At 37.4% G+C, this 24,997-nt stretch overlaps 1 protein-coding gene across 15 annotated transcripts in view; it reads right to left on the bottom strand.

Moving 5' to 3' along the window:
• The window catches only part of GREB1L (GREB1 like retinoic acid receptor coactivator), a 162,925-nt gene extending 139,498 nt beyond the window's left edge, over positions 1-23,427 (bottom strand). For 12 of the 15 annotated variants that reach the window (XM_081952993.1, XM_081952982.1, XM_081952983.1 and 9 more), the window contains exon 1: positions 23,271-23,427. The gene's annotated coding sequence lies outside the window, so the exon portion shown is untranslated. Of the gene's footprint in view, positions 1-13,180; positions 13,219-22,291; positions 22,525-22,982; positions 23,002-23,270 lie in introns of those variants that run through there. The other 3 variants (XM_081952992.1, XM_081952991.1, XM_081952990.1) reach the window with 3 other exon arrangements.
• Positions 23,428-24,997: the final 1,570 nt, after the last annotated feature.

Here is a 24,997-nt window from a genome sequence, read left to right as displayed (position 1 = left end):
TTACTCTTATTATACAGCTACAATAGAATTATGAGAAACTCCTCAGCAGAAATAATATATTGTTTGTTCTTATCTTCTAACAGAAAAATATTTCCTACAGTATTTCCTACCAGACACTGAAAGGAGTTTAATGGTGATTCTAACTTCCCTTACTCAATCTATTGCAATCTTATCTTACATCTGTTAAGTGATAATACTTTAAACACCAAATTTGATTAGGTTTTCAAAGTTACCAAGAGAACTCACAGAGAGCCTTTAAGATTAAAGAAAAAAGGACCCTATACATCTACAAGACCAGTGATGCTGATCGAAAAAGTCAGCACTAGCTGAAATACATACCTCTGAAACAATTAATCTATATGATACATTATATGAACTATTGCAATAACAATTTGTAGTACAATTGTGATCTAGGTTTTTGCTACAGTAACTATGAAGATATAAACTGGAATCTTTTAGATTGGAGTGAGTATCATTCAAACAAATTATTAAACCATAAGATATCAGAAAATTGCTTAGATATACTCTTGCGGAAAGAAGACACTATTGTCTATATTAATAATTTGGAAGCAATTATTGGATGGGATTTGTGGAAATGTCTAAGTATTTCAGGGACAATATATGAGGGCCTTGAATAGAGCACTGTACTCTGGAGCAAAAAAGAAAAGAAATACAGAAATAGGCAATTAAATTGAAGAAGCAAAGTCCTATGAGCAAAAGTAACAATACTTAATGCTTGTTAATATATATTCAAAATAACTTATTTTGCATTGCTCTGGAGGCAACAAGACTTTCCTCTCAAACTGCCCTTGGTATGTTTGGAGAGCTGACTTAGATTGTTCTTGTTTACATCCCATTTGTTTTATTTAAAATAAGAATAAAAATGAATTTTTAATTTTAGAAATTTGGGACACTGCTCTTACTTGTGGCTGGTCCATTTGTCTTTTGCTCCTGACTCAAACTAGCTATCAGGGTCAGGAAGTTGTTACTCAACATTTGCTACAACCTGACTATGGAGGGAAAAGAGAACAGATGGACACAAAAGGGAAAATGGAACAAAAGACAGGCTAAGGGGCTAGATCACTGAAAAAGAGTGTCCTGTAGAGCACCAAGCAAATGCATCCTCATCCTGCTACATGTTGGGTTTATGTGGTTTTTTTCCCCCGTTCTCTTTCATATTACGACAGAGTAGTGCCACCACATCCTTCTTCTGTGCTTTTCAGGAGCACATTTCCATGGGTGGCTGATCAGTGATGGTGACAACTCTGTTGCTGTACCTATTTTTTTCCCCTGGTCCTGTAATCTCCTGCTAAACTCCTGGCTGCAATACTCAATATTCCATCCCAATGGGACTTTAAACTTAAAAGTGACAACATAACAACAATGAACAACTATACGTATATACAGAAAATATGGAGGGTGCCATGGCAATTTTTTATTTCACAGTGTAGTTGTCTGGTGGAACTTTGCCAATTAGGTTTTACCTCTCCTATTTGTCAGCTAGAAAAAATGTTAATCGGTTCATGGTGTTGGAAGAAGGTTGGCTTCATCATGTGACAAGAAAATGCAACCTTCAAATTTCATACAGTTTGGAATGACTGGAGAGAGGAAAAAGGGTATAATTGTGTTATGTAGAAAACCTTTCAGAAACACTGGCAAAATAGGCAAGAAAGAAATATTGAGTTGTGTTACATACCATGTACAAAATTAAATAACAGCCAAGATTAATGATGCTAAAGAGTGAGAGAGTCAAGGCCGATAAAAAGAAGCTATTCCATAGTGCTGGTTAATACATGGTTTAAGAAGTGTAGAGATTAACAGAGAACAATGGCTGCTAGTCATGATGACTATTATCAAGCCAATAACTTTAGCAGTAACAATATGCCAGTTTAGCAACAGGACAAGCTAGACATTTGATCTGATCCTATGTGCTTTCTTCATCTTCTCAAGGTATCTGAATACTATATATAGATCCTTATAGAAATCTTCAGGGACACTAATTCATATGTTCTTCGTTGTATGACATTCCTTGCAATTTGATATATTTTTCTTCTTTTTCAACAACTGATGAAAACCTGGCTCTTGAGGTAGATTCTTCAATTTAAAACCTACTCCCTTGATCTTCTTGCATATTCATAATTTAAAATAATTAATGAATTTTTATAGTTGCAAACTTTATCGATTATTGAAACTGATCTTTTAATTATGATGATCTTTTCATGATTTTTAAAACTATTTTAAGATCCCTTTATAGCATCCAATCCCAGACATATAAAATTATTAACTGAAGCATTATTGTGGAAATATTCAGATATCAGGAAAGTTTCCTTCATTGTATTATCAAAGCCAGATATTAACTGATAACTGACATAAAAAGTTCTTTCTTTGGGGCAGAGTAGTTAATATACTTAAATCTCATTAAAATACTTTTTTCTCCTCCACGTTCTTTTCTTGGGCCATTAACAACTGGAAACAGTTTACCACCCACCTATTTCAGTGTTCCACATGTGTAATCTAATTCTCCTGATAAGCAGCTGTTCCCTTTCTTAATGTTATAAAGGGTTAGTCAACACTCACCCTTTGCACTGGGAAACAATGAAGACCAGTCTCAAAACTGAGGAAAGGAACCCACACAATTGTAACTAGAGCTGCAATCTTGCAGACTTGCTGGATTAAGTACCACTGAAAATAAAACACTTGCAGGAGATTTCATTATTGTTTTTCATAAACTGAGATGCTACAAGTATTTTTTAATATGGGTAAACAAATGTTAACTAGACAAAAACCAAGAACTGTGGGCAAAGCTTAGCAATTTAGAGAAACTTATTTTTTTTAAAAACCAAAACCTCTCCATTCATTAAGCAAAGCTGTACTGTTTTGTTTTGATGTTAGAATTTATTTTATTTAAACACATTATTTATTCATCAAATCAAGATTTTAAAAATCCTAACATTTGGATGAAGTGCAAAAGCAGACAAAGTACAATTGAGATTCATCAGGAAAAAAACTTTCTAAATTTATTTATTCGCTGCAGTGACAGGTAATTCAACTCTAATGACTCTGGGCAACCAATAAGTTAAAAAGAACATTTCATATTGTAAATAGCCGAAAGAAAACAAAAACCTGAGCCTAAAACATTAAAGTCCTTAATAAAACTCTCTACTTCCCCCAGGCACATATGCCCTATCCCAACACCTGGGGAAAGAGCCAGGTGTTCAAGCCCATTCAAAGAACAAAAGAGCTGGAACAACTTGAAGCTCTGGGGGAATGGTGTTCCAAAAGGCAGATGCTATGACAGAGAAGGCATGCCACCTGGGTGTCATCAGAGGAGACATTTATAAACTGGGACTTGGTGCATGCCCATTTTGTCAAGTTTTACTAGCTGGACAGAGAGACCGTGAAAGGTTTTATAGATCACAATTAGCTTTTTTCATAGGTTTCACGGTACTGAAATGCAACATGCATAACAAAGTTATTACATAGATGTATATAAAGTTTATCCTTGATCGTCCATGTTTTTACACTCCAAACAAGTTGCAATTTCCAGGGGTTCTTCAAAGGCAGCTCATGTAAAGTACATTATAATAATTTACGTGCTGAGGTGACTATGGCAGGAATCTGTGAGAAAGAATTCTTGTCCAGAAAAAAAGCACAATTGGCACCTCGGATAAATCTGGGCAAAGTCCCTGCCCCCATGGAATAACTGTCACATGCTCTTTCAAAAGAAATTGCAATTCCAGAAAGTTATCCTAATTGTACACCAGCTCTGTCTGGGAGAATGCTATGTCTTTCACAACTAAAGGTAGCAAAACCTTGGAAGCAGAAGAACCAGAAACACATAGCTACTCAGTGCTCTCTGGGTCTTAAAGAGTGATCCTTCCCATCCAGACCTTATCAGCTTTCTAGGACAGGTATTGCCGTAGACAGCGTTCTACTGTCTAAGACAATACCTCAGACTTCTCACTTAGCTTTATATCCAGACATAAAACTCAATATTATCAGCATATTGTTGATGCTTAATTCATTAATGAATGATCTCACTTGTTGGCTTTATGTAGATGTTACACAGAAGAGGTGTGAAGTCCTCCAGTACCTTACAATTCAATGGTCATCAGTTTGACCTCTCCTACTGGAATTGACTGTGGAGAAAGGAGAACTATTACAATATCTTCCATTCCCAATCTATAATAACATGGGAACAATCTTGGGACACAGACGGAAGAGCAACAACCTAGGCAACAGTCGGATAAATTAAATTTAAGTCCAAACAAGGAGGGGTGGTGAAAATGTCTCAGAAGGATCCTCCCTAGTTTTCAGGGGAATAAAAGTGAAAGAATGAAGAGATACTTTCAAGCTTGCAAGGTTCTATTAACTTAAGCTTACAAAAAAGATATAGCAATCTTACAAGGCTAACATTAATCCAAGTGACTTTATTTGTTTACATGTTGAATATTCTTCACAGTGGCCTTGAAGATGTCCCCATGACTTCTCTTTCCCCAGCAAAAAGCATGCCACCTTGAACAAGGGCATTTATTACAACAGTAAAAGAAAGCATTTGGTCTATCTTATTGTAGTCATTAATAGATAATTTTCTAGCAATCTAATTGGCTACTCGGTGGCTCAACATATCCTAAAACATAATTGTATGCATACAATAAAAAATGACTTGTTAAGGACTAACTTGACCACTATTTGATTTCAAATCTTTTCTCAGTACTTTTTTATAGCTCAGTTTCTGAGTATGAGAAACACAAAGAAATGAGGACTTCTGAAATGTAACCATTTCGAAAGATTCAGAGAAAGAACTGTGTGTACATGCAAATCTGGGTGCAACTTGTCATTATGAATTATGAGTAACAATAAGTAATTGTCCAATAAAAACTGAGTGTATTTCAATATGTTTAGCAGCAGAACTGACAATTGGTTTTCCTGTAATCTTTTGCATAATCTTCAAATCTAATGCAAATGGTTGGGAAAGTAACTGTCCTTTTTCCTGAAGAATAATGCTTCATGGGCTTTATTTCACTTTGTCTTCAACTGAAAATTTTAAATTCTTGATTTTATGTTTTCATTGTATTAAGCAGCACTCTGACAAAGTAAGTCTGGATTCTGATGCCACAGATTAAGGTGACCAACTTTTTTACAATGAAAAGGAGGACAAAACACGTTCTATTGTCCAAAATGGACAGATACATTAGTAAACATATTTCACAATTTATAAATTAACAACGTAGAAAACACCATTCATAATGTAACTTTTTTCAAAAAGAACAAAACACAAACATACTGTAGACAAAATATTCTAGAAACTTTTCACCAAAGCATATATCGGCAAAGGAGCATGGATATATTCTCCCAACTCCATGCATGAGGTATCTATAATTTCATATAGTTTGACAATGCAGAGACTATACAGCATTTATTTGAAAGCAATTGTTCTAAGACCACTATGACAATTTATGCATTTTTCTGTTTCCTGTATGTTTGAAATTAGACACAATAATTTCTATTTACTAATGTGTGACTTATGGAAAGTGCTTTGGGAACTTCCAGATGGAAAAAACTATGAAGAGAAAGAAGGTTAAGGGACATTGTTCATTCTCCTAAGATCATCAGATAACCCCGAGAGGGGGGCGAGGGTAGCTATGCAATAAGAACCATGTTGTCTGTTGTCCACCAACATACGTATATTTTAAAATATTTTAAAATAATGAATGTCTACATCACCAAAAATGTGATGTATGATTATACTGGGAGGAAAAGAAACTTACACACGTTATAATGATTAAAATAAATTAAATGTAAAAAATCTCTAACAGCAAACGATCAATCTAATAATTATAGTAAATGTAACCTGTATAATATTAATTCAATAATTAAGTTTATCATTAAATCTGTGCCATACATACAGCAACATATTATACAGCAACATATTACATAATCTTCTCATGTTTAGCACACAGAGACTTTTCAAAAATAGTTACCTTAACTCAAATCCTGGATCCATTCCTTAAAACCAGGAGAGAACTTTATTTCTAAGTATATAAATTAGCTTATGTTATACACCCAGGCCTGATACAACCAAAGCTCTTCCTGAGATGAAAATTTATGCTTTTAAGGAATAAATTCAATTCAAGATCACATCACATTGGATCATTTGCACTTTGGTTCCTTAGGGAGTCAAAAGGGCAAGGACTCTCCAGGTAGGGAATTTTCATATATCAGTTTTCAAGGACTGCTGAGGGATGGGCATGACATCATTCCACAGCACAGGCCCTCTGGTGACTTTTTATCCTACCATACTTTTTTTTTCTTTTTAACTTGCTCATTTGTATAAAATATCTAATAATAATTAACTTTGGAATGCCCCTAAAATACACATCTATCAATCACAATGTAATATTTCAATATCACTGATTCTCCCTCAGAGGCTTAATGCAAGTTTGAATGATTGAAATGTATCTACTGAAACATTTATCCATTGTGCCAGCAATCTTCTCCACAGAAGATTGCTAAAACATCGAAGAATTGTACCAAGGGAAAACAACGCAGCATTGTGGTGACAAATTAACTAGGCTCAAGATAGATTCTTAGCTATCAAGAAACAAAAACAAACACCTACACCATTTTGTGATTTAACAGAAACCAAGGAAGTTACAGAGCAGGGAGTGCTTAGAAATATGCCCGTATTATTAGATTATAACACTTAGCTATCAAGAAACAAAAACAAACACCTACACCATTTTGTGATTTAACAGAAACCAAGGAAGTTACAGAGCAGGGAGTGCTTAGAAATATGCCCGTATTATTAGATTATAACACTTAGCTTGAAAATAAAATTGCCCACATCAATCAAACATTTAGAGAACATGTTCACAAGGGCCAAGTTAAAAAAGAGCTTTCATATTTTTGTGACATTTTGGGCTCCGGTTGCTTTGTGTTTTGCTTGAGCAAGGTATTACAAGGAACTATTATTTAGTACAATAAACACAATCAAATGTCATAATAACTCACTTTATAGGCATTAATGTTTATTTAAAAAGAAGTCCTAGCTCTAAATAGCAATAAAACTGCTTATGTACTTCAGAATTGCAATTTACTGCCTGCCAGCCAATTGGTGATTTTAATAGCTGCGAAGTGGGCACATACTAAGAAACTGGTGGAAACTCGTGCAGGCTATATCTGTTCTAGTTTCAGACCCAGTTTGAACTAACAAACATCTAGTTTAAGTTATGAAGCCACTTAATCATATTCAATCTGAACTATTTGTACACATGGAAAAAATAGCTGGATTTCTTTCACAGAGCTGACTACAGTAGACATACACTATATTGCCAAAAGTATTTGCTCACAACTGAGTCTGATTATGTGGATGGGTGAACAAATACTTTTGGCAATATAGTGTAGCTGGTTAGGAAAGAAGTCCATCTACTTCTGTACAATAGAAGTCCCTGTTGTACAGGTACTCCTCAATTTATGACCAAATTGAGTCCAAAGTTTCTGTTGCTAAGCAAGACAGTTGTTAAGTGAGTTTTGCCCCATTTTATGATATTTCTTGCCACAGTTGTTAAGTGAACCACTGCATTTGTTAAGTTAGTAACATGGTTGTTAAGTGAATCTTGGCTTCCCTAATGACTTTGCTTGTCAGAAGGTTGCAAAAGATGATCACATGATCCCAAGACACTGCAACTGTCATAAATATGAGTCACGTATCTAAATCATAAATCACTTTTTTCAGTGCCATTGTAACTTTGGTCACTAAACGAACTGTTTGTAAGTTGAGCACTACCTATATAAGCATTCAAGTGTCAGCAGGCAAAGCTGGGCTATAGGAAATTACATGAAATAGTGGAATACAGCAAGGTAAAGGAGTTAACCGAACAACTAAGTTCAAACAGCACACTATGATAGCTTTTGCTTCACCACTGTGTATTGAATCTAGCAGTCAATGCTTACAAGCCACAATGTCAGGCGTTGCACAACACACTAAGCCAAAACCAATATTATCATTGTGTAACAATGTAAATCTAGCTGAACTGTCTTATCTCCCGGTGTTCTAAATGCATTTTTATCTAGAGTGTGTTGGTTTAATTTCTATCTTGTTTCAATATTGATTACGTTCAGTTATATTGCATTTGTTGTATACTGAAAACAGTTAAGCTATTCTATGGATAAAAGAGCAGAGTAAAAATAATTTAAAACGTAATAGCAAAACAAAGCGCAACATCATCTTTCTCTCATGCCAACTCTTCTGCATAGCAACAAGGCCATCTGAAAATCAACTCAATTTTCTAGCTGATGATTAAAGTTCCCAAAAATAGGAGATCCTGCTAAGCATGACAAACCTCCCAAGATGTCTTTAAAAAACTTCTTATCACATAACTTGACTACCTAGGCTTTTAATTAATAAAGTATTTATTATGAAAAAAGTGTCAATAGGGCATTCTGCAACACAACCAGACCCAACCAGATACAATTTCCATCATCCTCAAGTAAATGATATGATTTATACTCAGATATAGCTAGAATACTGGTTGAGGCTGTTCTGTAGCAAACTGCAACTAGAGGGTATTCAAAGAGAATAGCCAATGGGAACTAATACGGCGGTTGGGTTGAATATGGAGCTACAATTTGCATAACCACTAAGGTAATGAAAGCAATACTTTTACTAACACTTAGCATTTATATCAAACAGAAGAACACTGATATCAAACAGACCACTTAAATCAAACAGAAGACCACTGAAGGAATACCACTAGAAAAAATTGAAATGATCACGTACCTCAGTTTTAATTTACATGAAAGCTGGGACATGATTAGTGAAGTAAAGACAAGGAAGAGAAAGCTCGAACAGCATTCTTCAAAATGAAAAAGGTCTTCTGCAGTCAGGACATAAGCTTAAGACTGAAAATCGGAGTAGAGAGTTGGTCTCTGACAGAAAACCACTTGAAGAAACTAGAATCATTTGAAATGTGGATTTACAGATGGCCATTACGTATAAACTGTGTTGACAAAATCACAAATGAGGAGGTGATAAGCCACCTGTGAAAACAAAGGGAAATCATCAAAGCCATTAAAAAGCAAAAGTTAGAATACTGGATGCGACATCCAGAAAAATATGGCATACTTCGCTTAATCCTGCAGGGAAAAATTGAAGGCAAACAAGGTCCAGGCAGAAGAAGAACATCATGGCTTCCAAACTTAAGGGACTGATTTGGACAAAGCTCGGCAGAACTTTTTTGTGTGGCTGTTGACAAAAATAGGATAGCTGACATGATCTCCTACATTCGATGACGGATATGACACAAGAAGAAGATCAAAGAGAAGGCAGAATTTGATTCCAGTTACGATCATCATTCAGGAAAAGAACAACAAGAAGTACAAAAAAAATTAGTCTAAGTTTATAAAGGAAAAATCTAGATGTTGATCCAAGTCATCATAACTCTGGATAGAACTAGATAATGTGACTTTAGAATAGAATAGAATTCTTTATTGGCCAAATGTGATTGGATACACAAGGAATTTTCTTTGGTGTGCATGCTCTCAGTGTACATAAGGAAAAATAAAATACATTCATCAAGAATCATAAGATACAACACTTAGTGATAGTCATAGGTTACTAATAAGCAATCAAATCATACTAGGAAACAAATAAAACAGTGTAAATTGTAAAGATACAGCAACATGGTTGTAGTCATAAGTGGGAAGAGATACAGTAGGTACTAGGAAGGATGACAAGAACAACAGTAAAACAGTCTTAGTAAATAATTTGACAGTGTTATGGGAATTAGTTGTTTAGCAGAGTGATTGCATTTGGGGAAAAACTGTCCTTGTGTCTATTTGTACTCAGACATAGCTAGATCCGCATATAGGGAATGTTTTGGAAAAAATCAGAATTTGATCAAGTAGAAGAATTACATTTCTGAACAGAGAAACAGGAAAAACGTAGTCATTTTTTTAAAGGTAGTGCCTCCCCATCCAAATACTAGCAATATTTCATCAAAGAGAATCCAAATTTAAAAATACACTGAAAATATAAAATAAAATATGTAGACCTCAATACAGTATATGGCCTTTTAAATAAAGAAAAAAAAATAGGCCCACCTTTTTTTTTTAAGTTACGGTATATATGCAAGGTAAGACCTACATATGTTTTCTATTTTTTATCTGAAATGCAATGAAACAAATCAACAACTACTAAGAAAGTGAAATCTACCTCCAAAACCTAAACCTGCTCACCATCAGTGACGTCATCTGATTCTCAGGAAGGTGCTATTTCAAAGTACCAGGAGCACTTTGAAGTAGCTCTTTCCTTGGAGACAATACCAGAATATATTCTCAGCAGGGAGTGCTTTTGCCAACTTGTTGCTGGGAACCAGCTTCAACTGTAGCTGTTGAAAAGGAACGTACAGGATGGCAAAAGCAGCTTCCTATGAACTTAAAAAGCTTAGGGTACCTTATAGACAGCTGGAAAGTCTGATGGTTTCATATAAACTAGCAAAAATCAATTTCCATGTATTACATCCTAACTAGCAGATATACAGACCTTATGTATAGCTACATTCCATAGTTCTTAAGTCCAAGCTGCTCCATGTAAAGGTACAGTGAGGTTAGAAACAAATTTTAGATAAACCAGCTTTGTTTTGTCATATCACAGATTAAATAGATTCTAGACTTAAATGCAACAACAAAATTAAACAGCTTCCACAGGCCTAGAAGATTCAGTCAATCAATTCTATAAGCAGCAGAAGCTAATGAGGCTTCAGATGTCCTCAATGCACATGTGGTGAAGCGAAATCAAAAGGACTCACAATCAGAAATATTTTGGGGGTGGGGGAGGGAGTGTGAAGAAGGGAAACCAAATTCCTATATAAGCAGTCAATGTTCTATGTAACTTCAAAGAACTGGTAGAATGTGTTCTTGGTCACAAGCTGTGCCAAAAAGATAGACAGCTGGAGTTTGCTCCAAAATACAAAATGTTCTCTTCCAAATGTATACAGCTAGATTAACTGGCGATCCAAATGGTTTTTGCAACATCTTTCTTACTGTCAATAATGGGAGGGGGGGGGGTAAGGATATATTTTTCTTCTATTTTTTTTATTTAAGAGAAGGATTCTTTTTTCGAAAACTGAAAATGTAAATTTATCATAAGAAAAAGGACTGACACATACTCCAAGCAAACATTTAGATCTGCAATAAACTGGAGTCAGTGGTAGAAATATGATCTCAAGTCACTTCTGGATCTTTAAATCATATGTATATAAATATTGCCATCCCTTCCTACACACACGCACACACACACAAACACAGGATTCCAATTTGCCTGCCAACTCTAGTGTCCATCTCCACTACCGTCTCTATTTTCTTCTTTCTTTTCAAACTGCAATATAAGCATTCTGTGCTTGATGAGAAAGCCCAACTCTCAAAGAGCTTTTACAGGTACTCCTGTAACGGCCACCACTGGGACTAGCAATTCTGGCACTAAGCAACATGACCATAAGCAAGATATCACAGGACCATGACAAACATGACATCCTCGTTTCCGTTGTGATCATTTAGCAAGGGATCATATAACTGTGACACATGATTTTAATTCTGGTTTCTCCACTGAATCTGCTTATCTACAAATCACATGACCATAGGAGGCTGAAGTGGTTGTAAGTTCCCATTGGTTGCAATGTACCTGAATCTTGGTCACATAACCAGTCATAAAGTTACTATTCAATGCCATTGTAACTTCCGATAATCACTAAATAGGACAGTCATTAAGCAGTCATATTATTTCAGATGTCCATGGAGGTAGTTCTGACTTTTAAAATCTCTCTGTGGGTATCCCAGTTCTTGTTTCCTAGTAGTCCCCGCATGGCTTTGTTAGTATTCATTATGGAATCACCAGCAGAATTAAAAGCAAACTGCAACAATGCCAAATGACAAGGTACCTATACTGCCCTTACATATTAGCAATAGCCCAGTGCTTTATAGCCCTCTCAAAGCATTTTTCAGAGTAAGCATATTTCCTGCAACAATCTGGGTCCTCATTTTACCAACCTCGGAAGGATGGAAGATTGAGTCAAATTTGAGCCAGTCAGGATCAAACTCCTGGCTGTGGACAAAATCAGCCTGCAGTACTCCATCCTAACCACTGGGTCACGATGGCTCTTTTTGTGTTCTAATGGCTCATGCAAATATGGAAGTCATGGTATTTTTGTGCTGCAAATTTGGAAGTTATGGTACTTTATCTTAAAGTTGGATATCAAAATATCCATTACAGAAGCAGAAATAAAATATCTGCTACAAAAAAGAAACTAATTTAAAAGGTCAATGATAAATGTATTCACAATAAAACACCTCTATAACTTACATTAAAACATCCATGGTAAGAACTAAAAAAAAATACTTAAAAAATCTTAGTGTTAATGCCAGTTAAGAAAAAAAATCCAACCAATACATTGTGTCCATGGCTTTAATAAAATAGCAAAACTATAGATTTTAGCTTTCAGAATTTCTTATTTAACAATCCCCAAAGCCGGCATTGCTGACTTGCAGTCCATGGCTAACTGATACACAGCAGGAAAGCAACAGTGAGAAACAGCTTAGCAACTTGCTAATCTCGACTAGGCACAAAGATCAACCTTGCTTGGGAGAAAGGTGGTTCTATTCCTGGACAAGAAAGACCAGTTCCTAGGGATTTACATTAAGGGATATGACTTATTGGCTTCTACTGGTAATGAGATGGTGGAGTGGGAACAGAAGGGGCAGAACAGTCTCCTGACTTGCCCATTTCCAACTATCTTTAACTTTCTTCTGCTGGCTTCCCTCCAACTACCACAGCTGAAAGATCAAGGAACAATAGAGCAAGTAATGCAAGACTGTCTTCTCAAAAGGTCTACCTGGACTTGACACTTGTTAGTCAAGGTAGAAGAGAACACCATCCCCCTGCTTTGCAAACTAAGGGATAGAAATAGATACCAATTGCAGTGTCAATGTACGGCAATAATTCTTCAAAAACTTAACCAGGAAAGGAAAACACCTGGCACCCCTTGATAGCTGCATCTTATCGTCCTACTCTCCCCATGCCAAGCACTTCAGAGCTTCTGGTGGGTGGGGTGTAGCAATGTAGCACAGGCTGAACAACTCTCTTGCCAATCAAGAATCCCAACAAAGCAGCTTTGTCTCTCACCTTCCATCCACAGAAGCCTTGCCAGACAGGTGAGGCTTAAAAAGAACTACATGTAGTTGTAATTCAACTTCTCATGTACTAATTAATGAAAATTGTAGCCACAGTGAAATGCTCCCCCCCCCCAAGTCTTTAAAGCAATACAGCTCTTTTTATTTAATAAATGTGTGTAACAGCATATACTGTGTGGCATTTTCTATTTTTTCCCCATTTTTACTCACTAGAGACATACATCAGTGAATGAAAGAGCTTCAGTGCCATAGCCCTTGAGCTAATGAATGAATTCTCATCAAGCCCTCCAACTCAGTCTTAAGTTAGAAACCCATTGAATTATGGTCTAATAATCCTTTTTACAAATAACAAAGATTTGTACAAATACACTATATTGCCAAAAGTATTCGCTCACAACTGATTCTGATTATGTGGATGGGTGAGCGAATACTTTTGGCAATATAGTGTATTTACAAGCTGTCAGAATCAGTAAAGATTTAAAAAAAAACAGGATTTGAGAGAGATAAGAGTTTTAAGCTTCAGCCTTGAGTACATTTACTAAAGAATTTCTGAGTAATCACATTTTAGGAATCAGTTACTAAGGGCTTTCACACATGTCTGGTTCATAACTAACCCTAAACCAGGCATGTTTTAATTACAGTTTGTTGACTTTTGGCATTATGAACCCAAAACAAGCAAACACATTATAGCTCAGCATAATGTATGAATCCAGCCAATCCTTAATATGCCAATGTTAATAATCATGGAACTACTGTAAAAGAAACTTGAAGATCTCTCCTGAAACAGCACATCAAATCTGCTAAGTTAATTGTTTCTCACAGTTCTTCTCGTTTAAAAAATTGCCAAGCTTTCTTTCCAAAAAGAGGAAATATGAAGGTTATATTCATATCCACACACTTAGGGACAGAGAGGGAATGATTAGATTACACTGTAATGGGATTTATTCAATTCAAACTTCCCAAACTTGGTACAAAATAAAATATTAAGTTAATTTCTTAATTTATAAAAGAATTTGTAACTTAAAATGTACAGCATTACATATATTAGGGAAAGCCTATGAAATATCGTTTGAAACTTTGTTTGAAAATAGGTATATACTGTATATTTAGAAACAAAAGTTCAAAAATGCCCATACCACAAGAAAGGCATACAAAGAACAAATTTTGGAAAATTGCAATCATATTAAAACAATTTAGGCACAAAACTTTAGTAAAACTAACTTGACAGATGAATTTAGTTGTACCTTTCTCTGGAATAAAATCTATGTGGTCCTCTGTGGAACATTCACTGAGGGCCGTATTCAAATAAAGACTAAATTCATGCACTACCACTGACTGCATTAATTTACAGGAAAGATTTAGTTAAGAAAGTTGATGATGTAATAACCTGGAGCAAATATGCTGGAGTTCTTGAATCCAAAACTGAGCAAACATGTATCTTGGACTTTAAAATCAATTTGGAGCAATGAAAAGTAAAATAGTGTGATGAGAGTAGCTAATAAGAAAAGGGAGTTCCAAAAGGGTTTAGATCAGAGTTGACAGGTTCTGTAGAACCAGTAGCAGAAATTCGGAGTAGTTTGGAGAACTGGCAAATAGGCTGGCTCCGCCCCCACTGCCTCCCAGCTGATCTTCTTTTGTTGCCCTGAACAGTAGAACAGAGCTGGAAAGCAGGTTAGTGGGGTGGGGAAGGAATGGGGATTTTGTAGTAACCAACCTCCAGGAGTGGGGAGAGAATGGGGATTTTGCAGTATCCTTCCCCTGCCACACCCACAAAGCCATACCACAAAGCCACGCCCACAGAACCAATAGTAAAAAAAAATTGAATCCCACCACTGGTCCAGATACTTAAAGAAGTGAGAGATAGCAAAATAATTGCAAAGAATACCGTGAGTATAAAATAAAGGTTTTAGTTCTTCCCTCAGCAAATCATTATTGCTACTCCGTAAATCACTTAGAAAGGGTTGTAAAGCACTATGAAGTGGTATGTAAGTTTAAGTGCTATTGCTATTGTAATGTATTAGAAATTATCATAAGGCTTTAACTCAGGAAAAGATAGGTACCTCAGGAATAGAAGATATCCTTCAGCTGTACTTTAATTCCAACTTAATAGCATGTTATATAAATTCAAAAAGGTACTCGGTAAGATCACAACCCTTCACCTCCACAAAACAAACAGGCGCACTAGTAGAAAAAGGCTGCATCCAATAGCTTTAGGCTATGAAAGGGAAATTATCTAGCTTTACCAACCATTGCTATAAATCAATTCAGTGGCATTGTATTCCTCTTTAACAATATTTGATCTATTATTTAGCAGTATCTAGGACTAAGTGATATCAAAAAATTAAATGGCAATTGATTTACTCTGATAAACAAAGGGCATACATTAATGTCCATTTTAATGTAGTTATTGAATTTACCTGAAAAAGAATACCAAGCACTTTTGATTCTGAATTGAACAACTGACAAATAATTGAAATATAAGTCTCCTAGCTCCCATCCAGAAGCATTTTGTTTCATGACTTCTATTATCACAAGTTTAACCTGAACTATGAAAAATTTCAAATGAAAAGGAAGAAAGAGGCCTAGCTTCTGTACAGTCCAACTGGTGGCATGAAGGCATCTAAGCACAGAACTATAATTGAATTTTCCTGGGGAACTAGGCAGGGATAAAATAAGAATGCAGGACTCAATAGACTGAGAGATCCATATAAAAGGTAGTGGCACCTTCAACTACTGAAATCAGAAGCACTGCACAAAGCTCTAGAACCATGAGAGTGACAGAACTTAAATTTGATTGTACAGGTAGTCCTTGACTTATAGCTGTTCATTTAGTGATTGTTTGAAGTTACAGTGGCACTGAAAAAAAGTGACATGACCATTTTTCATACTTACAATTGTCACAGCATCCCCACGGACACTCAATCAAAATTCAGACACTTGGCGAAACTGACTCATATATATGACGGTTGCAGTGTTCCATGGTCATGTGATCCCCTTCTGTGACCGTCTAACAAACAAAGTCAGTGGGGAAGCCTGATTCTCTTAACAACCATATCACTAATCACTAAGCGCAGTGATTCACTTAACAACTGTGGCAAGAAAGTTTGTAAAATGGAGCAAAACTCACTTAATAACTATCTCCCTTAGCAACAAAAATGTGGGGCTGAAATGTGTTCGTAAGTCAAGGACCACTTGTATTTTGTGCAGCCTGCAGTTCCTGAATTCACTTCATAAGAGGGTCACCAGAGAATCAGTTTCAATACAGAGACTACCAAATGTGCCCTGTCACTGCCCAGTCAACTGTTGAGAGAAAAAGATATCTGTGATTAAACAGCCTCAGGTGACAGAAGCTTTTCCAGACCATAATATACAAGGGAGGTGTCATGGTAACAGAATTATCTGTTGTGATAACGAGCCTCTACAATGTTATGATGGATTTCCAAGAATGATATGCCACTGCCTTTCTGTATAAGTTCTCTTAGATGTTCCCCTCTGCTTAACATCCATACTTCAGTTCTATCAGGATTAAGCTTCAAGAGACTTATAATCTTCCTGATAAAAATATCAGGACCACACTGGGAGACACGCAGACCCATTCAAATCTGAACCCACAGAAACAGTGATCAGTATCACCACTGAACAAATGATACTGCAACTCATGGAATTTAATCTGTTCTCCCAATGGTCCCAATGTAAATTCTGAGCACAAAGGGAGACAGCAAGTATCCCTGTGTAATATCCATGAAGGTGGAACCCAGGAGACAAGGAAAAGGTACCCAGTATTACTAAGGTTTGATCTTCCAAACAGTAATGAAATAAGTCATCACCAAACATGTGAACTCATTTCCTACTTTTCAAATCCAATATCGTGTTATTATCTATACATTTATATGTTAGGTCAAGTATAAGATCTCTGATGGTCATTTACATCTTAGTCATCCCTACTGAAATGGCTGCTACATGTAGGCTGTCCTTGAAGATCATCCAGAAGCTACGCTTGGTCTAAAACACAGCATTGCAAAGAGATATGGCCACTCCTTAATATGACTATGTGACAACAATACTTTGTGAGTTGTACTGTCTTCCTATTGGCTTCTAGGTGAATTAAAGCTTACATGGAACACAACCAGGTTGTTTGTGAGACCATCTTTTTCCAATGACATCTGTCCATATCATATGTTCCAACTGAGAGGGCATGCTTTGTCTCTTCCATGAAACAATGTAATCTAATGGGAAGCTAAGAGATATGCCTTTTCCATGGTGGTATCTATTTTCTGAAAGGTTTTCTATCTCACTCCTGCCCCAGTGTACAGTTAACTTTGACCTTGTAGCAGTAGGCAGCAAAGACTTTCTTTAGACATATCAGTCAGGATAAGTGTCTATCAGACATTTAATAAATCACCTATTAACAGTTAGCATAGAAACAAAACCTGTTTTTTGCTACTATACGATTTTGGGGTTTTTTCTCTATTGCTTTTTTTTGTATACCAATCAGATTTGTACTACAATTGGGCAGCCATATAAATGGCACATATACAGTATATATATATATATACGCATGTAAATATATATGAAATAAATTGCATTTCAGTGACAGATGAATTCAATGGAATTAATTCTAAGTAACAACTAAGAATACTTTCACTTTCTGTCAAGCCCCAAATAAATTTCAAAAAATCATGCACTAGTGAAATAAAATGGTGAATAAAAAACAGAAGATAAAAATCCAGTGAGTTAAAAATACCCTGTAAATTACCTCATAAAAAAAGATAATCATAGCAGTAACCTCACAAGGAGTTGAGACCTAAAGAATCAGCTCAAGATCTTAACGGTTCATGTGAACATCAGATTTAGGAGATGTTTCCTTCCTCAAGGCAGTTCCCTACCTTGAAAAGGAATTCCTTACTGTCAAGATCCAGCCAGTTATTCCCAACCAGCACATTTTCAGCTTCGGTTACTGAAATTCTTGCTCCAAACTATTGACCAACCACACTCTAGCAGCATACTGCAAATATACAAGGGCAAACAAAGGTAATTTTATCTGCAACATGCCTTGCAAGGCTATTACAATTTGTTTCCAAGGATAACTGATTCTGCCTGAAGGCCAAAATAAAAAAAGATCCTTATATTTAGTACAAATTCCACTAAACACAAACACACCCATTGCCGAGAACCACAACTTTACCATTCTGTCCATTGTCACGTAAGCTTCCCAATTGGTTCCAGCTAGAGTTTTTTAGAACTGTTAAATTTTTTTCTAACTGCATTCCAGTTATTTTCCTTACTCACTAATTGCCCCAAAGTCCCTGGAGCACTAGGAAAGTGATACAGCTAAGTAAGAAAAAAAAAGTCTAACAATGATCATATTGATTGCCTGGCAGGGGTGGGTTGCTGCTGGTAATACTGCCGGTTCGGTGCGCGCAAAAATAGACTGTTCTTTGCTAATCCTTCTTGTCACTTGATAACCAAAGTGGTGGCCAAAAAGCCTGAGTCAGCCAGGTAGATCTTAAAGGGCTGATGAAGAAATTCATTTAAAATCTATTACCATTACCATTTCTACTAGCCCTGATGGAGGTCAAGCCTACTATAAGTACTGTGTATGAATCCTCAAAATAGCAAGAATAGATAGCCAGAAATGGAGAGATACGTGGACAGACTATGGGTAGTATTTGACTTACAACAATTCACTTCGTGACTATTCAAACTTACAACAGCACTGAAGAAAGTGACTTATGACCATTTTTCACACTTATGACCATCACAGTATCCCCATGGTCACATTATTTACATTCAGACACTTGATAACGGACTCGTATTTATGACACTTGCAGTGTTCCGGAGTCACGTGATCCCCTTTTGTAATTTTCTGTCAGGCAAAGTCAAAGGGGTAACTAGATTCACTTAACAACCACATTACTAATTTAACAACTGCAGTGATTCACTTAACAAATGTGGCAAGAAAGGTTGTAAAATGGGGAAAAACTCACTTAACACGTTTGTCACTTAACATAGATTTTGGGCTCAATTGTCGTCGTACGTTGAGGACTACCTCTACAAAGCCTAGTTATCTTTTCCAGATAATGAAGGCTGAGATCCCACTTATTCAAAATTAAATCAGCTAGAGTTTACTGAAATTAATTCTGGCAAGATTAATGTTTAAGTCTTTGCTTGCATTTCATTGATAACCCTGAGGGGATGGGGCTTAACATTATCCTTCACATGATCTGGGTTTTTTTTTAAAAAGAATTTTATTGGTTTTTACAAATATTTATAGGAAGAGGGTAGGTAGGTATACAAAATTTTGACAGCTACATCGTACGAAAGGTAGAAATCCCCCCAAATCTCACAACTTTTACAGAAAAAGAAGTAAAGATCAAAAATTAAAAGATAAACATTGGCAGCTTTTTGTTTTACATTATATCAACAATATATTCAATCATCTTATATGTCACTTCCAACAATTACATTATAACAACAATTGCAATAATATTTCAAACTTATTTTTGTGACCTGAGTGTTCTCGATGTCGCTTCCTCCCCCCTGTCCTCTGGCAGAGCCACGGCCCCTCCCTCCTTCATATCTTGTGTACTGTCCCCTATTCCATCTAGAAAGGCAATATGTTTTTTAATGAAGGCCTCTGCCTCCACAACTGTGTTGATTCTAATTCTATTGCCCTCCAAAAAAATCAACATTCCTTCTGGCAATAGCCATCTGAACCAAACTCCTTTATCATATAATTTCTTTGATAAAGAGAAATATTTCTTCCTCTTATCTCTTACCTTCTTCGGAATTTGTTTAAGAATGGCTATTTCTTTGTCTTTATATTTTAATGGTCCCCCCCTCTGAGCTCCTAAGACCTCATCTCTTGTAGTCTTTCTAAGAAATTTAACATGTACTTCCCTTGGAACGTTGTGTGTTCTAGCGTATGCTGAATTGATCCTATAAATCAAATCAATATACCACCATAGCTGTTGTTTGTCTCTTTTAATGTATTCTGATAAAATTGTGGTCATAATCTCCTTAAGGTCTTCATTTTCTGTCTTTGGTAAGTTTTGAAATCTAAGAAAAAAAGATATTCTTTCAAATTCCACCTTTATCATATGATTTTCAAATTCTTTATTCCCCTTCTGGACTGTCTTAACCTCCTCCCTCAACCCAGTCGTGTCTTCCTCCAACATACCTATTCTCTGTTTGTTTTGTGTTGCTTGTTGTTGCATTTCTCTGAGCTGTTCATTTAAATCTGCCAACTGTCTTTTCAGTTCGTCCTGTCCCTTCAAAATAATCTGGTTTGTTTTTAATCCCTTATTATTTTCATATATGACTCAAGGCAGCAAACAAGCCTAATATTCCTTCTTTTTCTAAATTTTCCCACAACATCTCTAATATGAGAGTGTGTGACTGGTCCAAAGTTACCCACCTGGTTTTTATCTAGGCTATTCACCATTCATAGAAATCAAGTGAGAACCTTAATCTAGGCTCAGAAACTGGTGACAATGCATTGATCTGGCATTTCTTAGCACTGTTAACTTTCTTTCTTTTTTATCCCTAAATTCATTGTTAGTATTTAGAATGAATAGTATGTTTCCTCCCCATCAAAGAGAAATATGAAAAAAGTGAAAAAAAGAAATTGCCAATAAAAGAACAGCAAATAAGAAATCTTAATAAGAATAGTGCATACAAACACTAATTAATGGCAATAAACATTCACCGGGTCTGTAATTTTCAGCCTATTTAACTGAAAGTAAACATCACTGTACTTCTTGTGCCTTCATAAGAGGCACTTACAACACAGCTAAGTGCCAGATGGAAAAAAAGTATCTTTGTGTTCCATAGGATTTACTCTCAGATCACTTTGTGTTGTAAATTGGTTTCTCATGTGTGTAAATTGAACAGCTGTACCAACAACCAGTTATTTTATAAAAGTTTTATTTTATGGAAAAAAAAACCCAGCCACTGTCTGTTGTTTATCCTACACTGACAGTATTTTAAACGAAAGTGCTTCAGAGTATAGCTGAACTTGAACAAAACCCTTACTCAAAATTAATTTACCATGATTTATTCAATTATTACTCAGAGTATCTATTTTTCTGCACATACATTTTAATGACATGCTTATCACATAGGCTGGATAAGAAATATCTACAAGATTGGAGGGTTTTGTCACAATTAAACAGCAGTGTTGCCCTTCATCCCTCTGTATGTGTGGAATCACAATAGATGTACAAAAGGGGTAGAGCTTGTCTTACAACAGCATGATAATACCCTCATCATTTGCTCCCTTTCACAGGCCTGTGGATTCATTCAGTACACAAGGCTAAAATGTGATTTGCTTGACTATAGTATAATACATTGTGGAACACCTGCTTTAGACTACTACATATTCTCAGAATCATAAACACGGTGTACAAGTAAATATGTGTAGGACTGTGTTGTGATTCTCAAGCAACAATCACACTGCATTAAGCCATTGTTTCTTTATTCTTTACTAAATAAATCAGAAATGGCTACATTCACATTTTGATTTACTATATTATCTGACTTGCCCCTGCCCAGCCTTCCTCTAGAAACATACACAAGTGAGACTGAAGCAAGTCATACTCTCACTAAGCATAGGATTGTTTAAACAGATTCAGCTTTAAATGCTTTATTTGAAATCAATAAATGATCATGTCTGCTGTGTCACCAACTTTTGTAGGATTGCAGAAAATAAGGTATTAAAATATGGGTCAACATTTAAAAAAATATACCAGAATTATCTTCTTAAATTTCACTAAGGCATAACTCATTGAAACACAGTCATTTTGACCTAGTGTGTTTTGCTGTGCAATTAATTTAAAGTTCAAGTATCCCATGAAAACACAATAAACTGTAATCCAATTCAGGATGGGTAGAAGCATCGTACAAACATACACAACACTTTGTGGCAAGGAATCTGCAAGAATAGACTTGGATAATTAGGAAAGTGCATTGCACCCCCGCCCCCCAAATCAATTTGACTATCCATAATTTGGATTTTACAACTTCTACAAACCTCAGCAATTCACTGTGTTATTTTGTTTCCTCACACATTTTGAATAAATGATAAATAGGTGAAGAAACTAACAACTCCTAAGCACTTTTTCAACAAAGGCTGCGAAGGGGAGGAATTCTACCGCCCGACTCCGTGCGATTTCCCATTTTCATTTCTCCTCCGGTTTATGCCGCTTGGGTGAGAAGAGGCTGTCAACTGTCACCACAGCAGCATCTCTGCAAAAGGAACCAAGGTGTCCCAGCAAAACAGACCCACGAAAGAGAGTCGGCTTTCAAGGAAGACACCCATGAAAACCGTCCTTGGGCCACAGCTTTCCACTCGCTTCTTCCCCAAAGGTAGCCAGGGTTGAGGATCGATCGACTGCCCCCGCCTCCTCGGGCTGCACTGACAAGCTGAATGGCCAGGGGCAGCCCTCTCGGCCAAGCCTCATCTTGGCAGATGGCCGGCAAAGCCTTTTTTTTTTAAATTATCATTATTCCCGGGGGGCGGGGGACGGGAGCGAAGGTTTCAGGCTAAAGAGCCGCCGTCTCGCAGCGAAGCTGACACTCGACATGCAAGGGAAGGACCCAGCAGGCTAAAGCAGGCCAAGATCTTTGCTTGGGTGCCTCTCTAACCCTTCCAACCTCCGCAGCCTCCCCCACCCCCCCCTTTTTTTTGCAACCTCCGTTCTTTCCAACTGGGTCAAAGACGACCCCGAGCCCCCAGAGGCGAACGCAACACCCGCCCCTCTCTCCGCCAGAGAAAAGAAGGCTTTCGGACGGACCGGCAGCTCGTTTGCTGGGAATGGGGAGAATCCTTGATTTCAGAGCCGTTCCAAGGACAGCACGAGCCCCGTTCCGCGACTACTCGGCCTGCGTCCCCGATAGGAGTGAGAGCCAGCCCCCCCCCCGCCCAAATCCCCCCAGCCCAAATCCCCCCAGCTCCTTTCCCTTGCCCGCTTTAGTTATTTGCATTAGCACTTGGAGGGGTATTTTTCAGCTCTCCCGCATCCGAGTCGAGCAAGAGGAAAGAAGGCCCCGCCACAGCTGAAGCTGCGGGCGCTGCTTCTTACCGTGCGAAGTAGGAAGGAGTTCGGGAGGCAAGGAGAGCGCCGGATCCCACGTCGCCTCTTCCTGCAGCCCGCTCCCACCCACAGTCTCCCTCCGCCGCACGGCTCCTCCGCAAAAATCTCCCGAAAGCGCTCGCTGCCCGCTTTCTCCTTCTCTCTCTCTCTCGCAAGCGCTCTGGCTTGGCTGAGGACAGAGAGGAGGGGCAGCGGAGCTGAGGGGTGGGGACTCCCGGACGATGCCTCCCCCTTACTCTGAAAGGGGAGGGGGAGCGAGCGCCGTCCGGGGCGCGCGGTTGTTTTGCGGATTAAGCTGCTGCTCCCTTCCCTGCTCCGAATTTCTCATTCGCGGTGTTGGGGAGGAGGTGGATGGGGCCCTCTTTCTAGCGGCCGTCCTTCCTCCTACCGGCAAGAAGTCCACATGTTTTTCTGTCAGGAGACACAGCCACATAGGCATGACTTTACTGAGTTGAGGTTTATCATTAGATCACCAAATCTTTTTTTTTTTAACTATTTCAGATACTTATATGGACAAAGCAGTACACGTAGATCAGGAAGGTATCGCCTAGCTTATTTGGACACTAAACCTTGGGAAAGCCCCCTGCAGCAAATCTCATTTTTTTAAAAAATCTGTACAGTTGAGGAAATCTTACCACTTTCCAAAGAGCTCAGAAGTAAGAATCCAATGGGATAGCTGGTCCTAAAAAAGCCTGAATAAGTAGGAACACGTTGAACTGCTACATGTTGTTGCACTAGTAACCAAAGTATTAAGGTGCATAAGTGCTATTCAGCTGGCTGAATTATTTGGATATTTGAGGTATAAGGACTGGTAAACAATAGGTGTAAAAAGCTATTGAAATCACTTGCTTTGTAATGGAGATGAGCACCGCCCCCTAGAGTCAGGAACAACTAGAACATTAGGGGAACCTTTACCTTTATTATAAATGTGGGACAGACATTTTGAATTTAAACAAAACATTTGCTTGACAGAAATGTTGCGAGAGAGTTTGACTTGGTGGGCTCCTAATTAGTTTTCTGCAGAAAAGCTTACAGAAAAAAAACAAGTACTGCATTTGGATCAATATTTGAGGAGCTGTCCATCTGAAAGCCCCCTGGTGATGGGAAACAAAGCTTTACCAGAGGAGAAAAACAAAACAAAACAATGGGAATCAGCCAAAGGGACCCAAAATATGGATGCTTCTTTAAAGTTGAAGAAAAGGGAGAGAAAGAAGGAAATCAGAGAGAATGGACATTTGGTTGGCTGGACCACCCATCTCAAACCCCCTCCCTTCCCCTTTCCAACTTGTTTTTCAGGAGGACCAGCCTCTAGCCTTGGGGACTGAGATATCAAAAGCTAAACCAGCAAGTGATCCCGGCTGCCTTGTCAGATTCCTTTGAACTGACGACCATACAAATAACTCTTGCTCATAACTGAGCAACATCTTTCCTGGCACTTGCCAGGACAAGGAAGATTCAAAGAGAAACAAATTAAACCATAAAGCAATCCGAAAACCTGCCCTTGAAAGTTCAGGTAACGAGTTCTACAACTACCATTCAGAGCTGGCAAACTTCTGAAAAAGATTGATGATTATGGTGTGTGTGTGTGTGTGTGTGTGTGTGTGTGTGTGTCTGTGTGTGTGTGATGAAAACAAGAATCATATTGCCAAATGTATAATTATGTTTATTATTAATCTCAAAAGAGTATCCAATTACAAAATTACTAACGTGAAAAA

Source organism: Natrix helvetica, assembly GCF_964273705.1.
Source record: "Natrix helvetica genome assembly, chromosome: 4".
NCBI classification, from domain to species: Eukaryota; Metazoa; Chordata; class Lepidosauria; order Squamata; family Natricidae; genus Natrix; species Natrix helvetica.
This window is presented reverse-complemented; position numbering and strand designations above follow the sequence as displayed.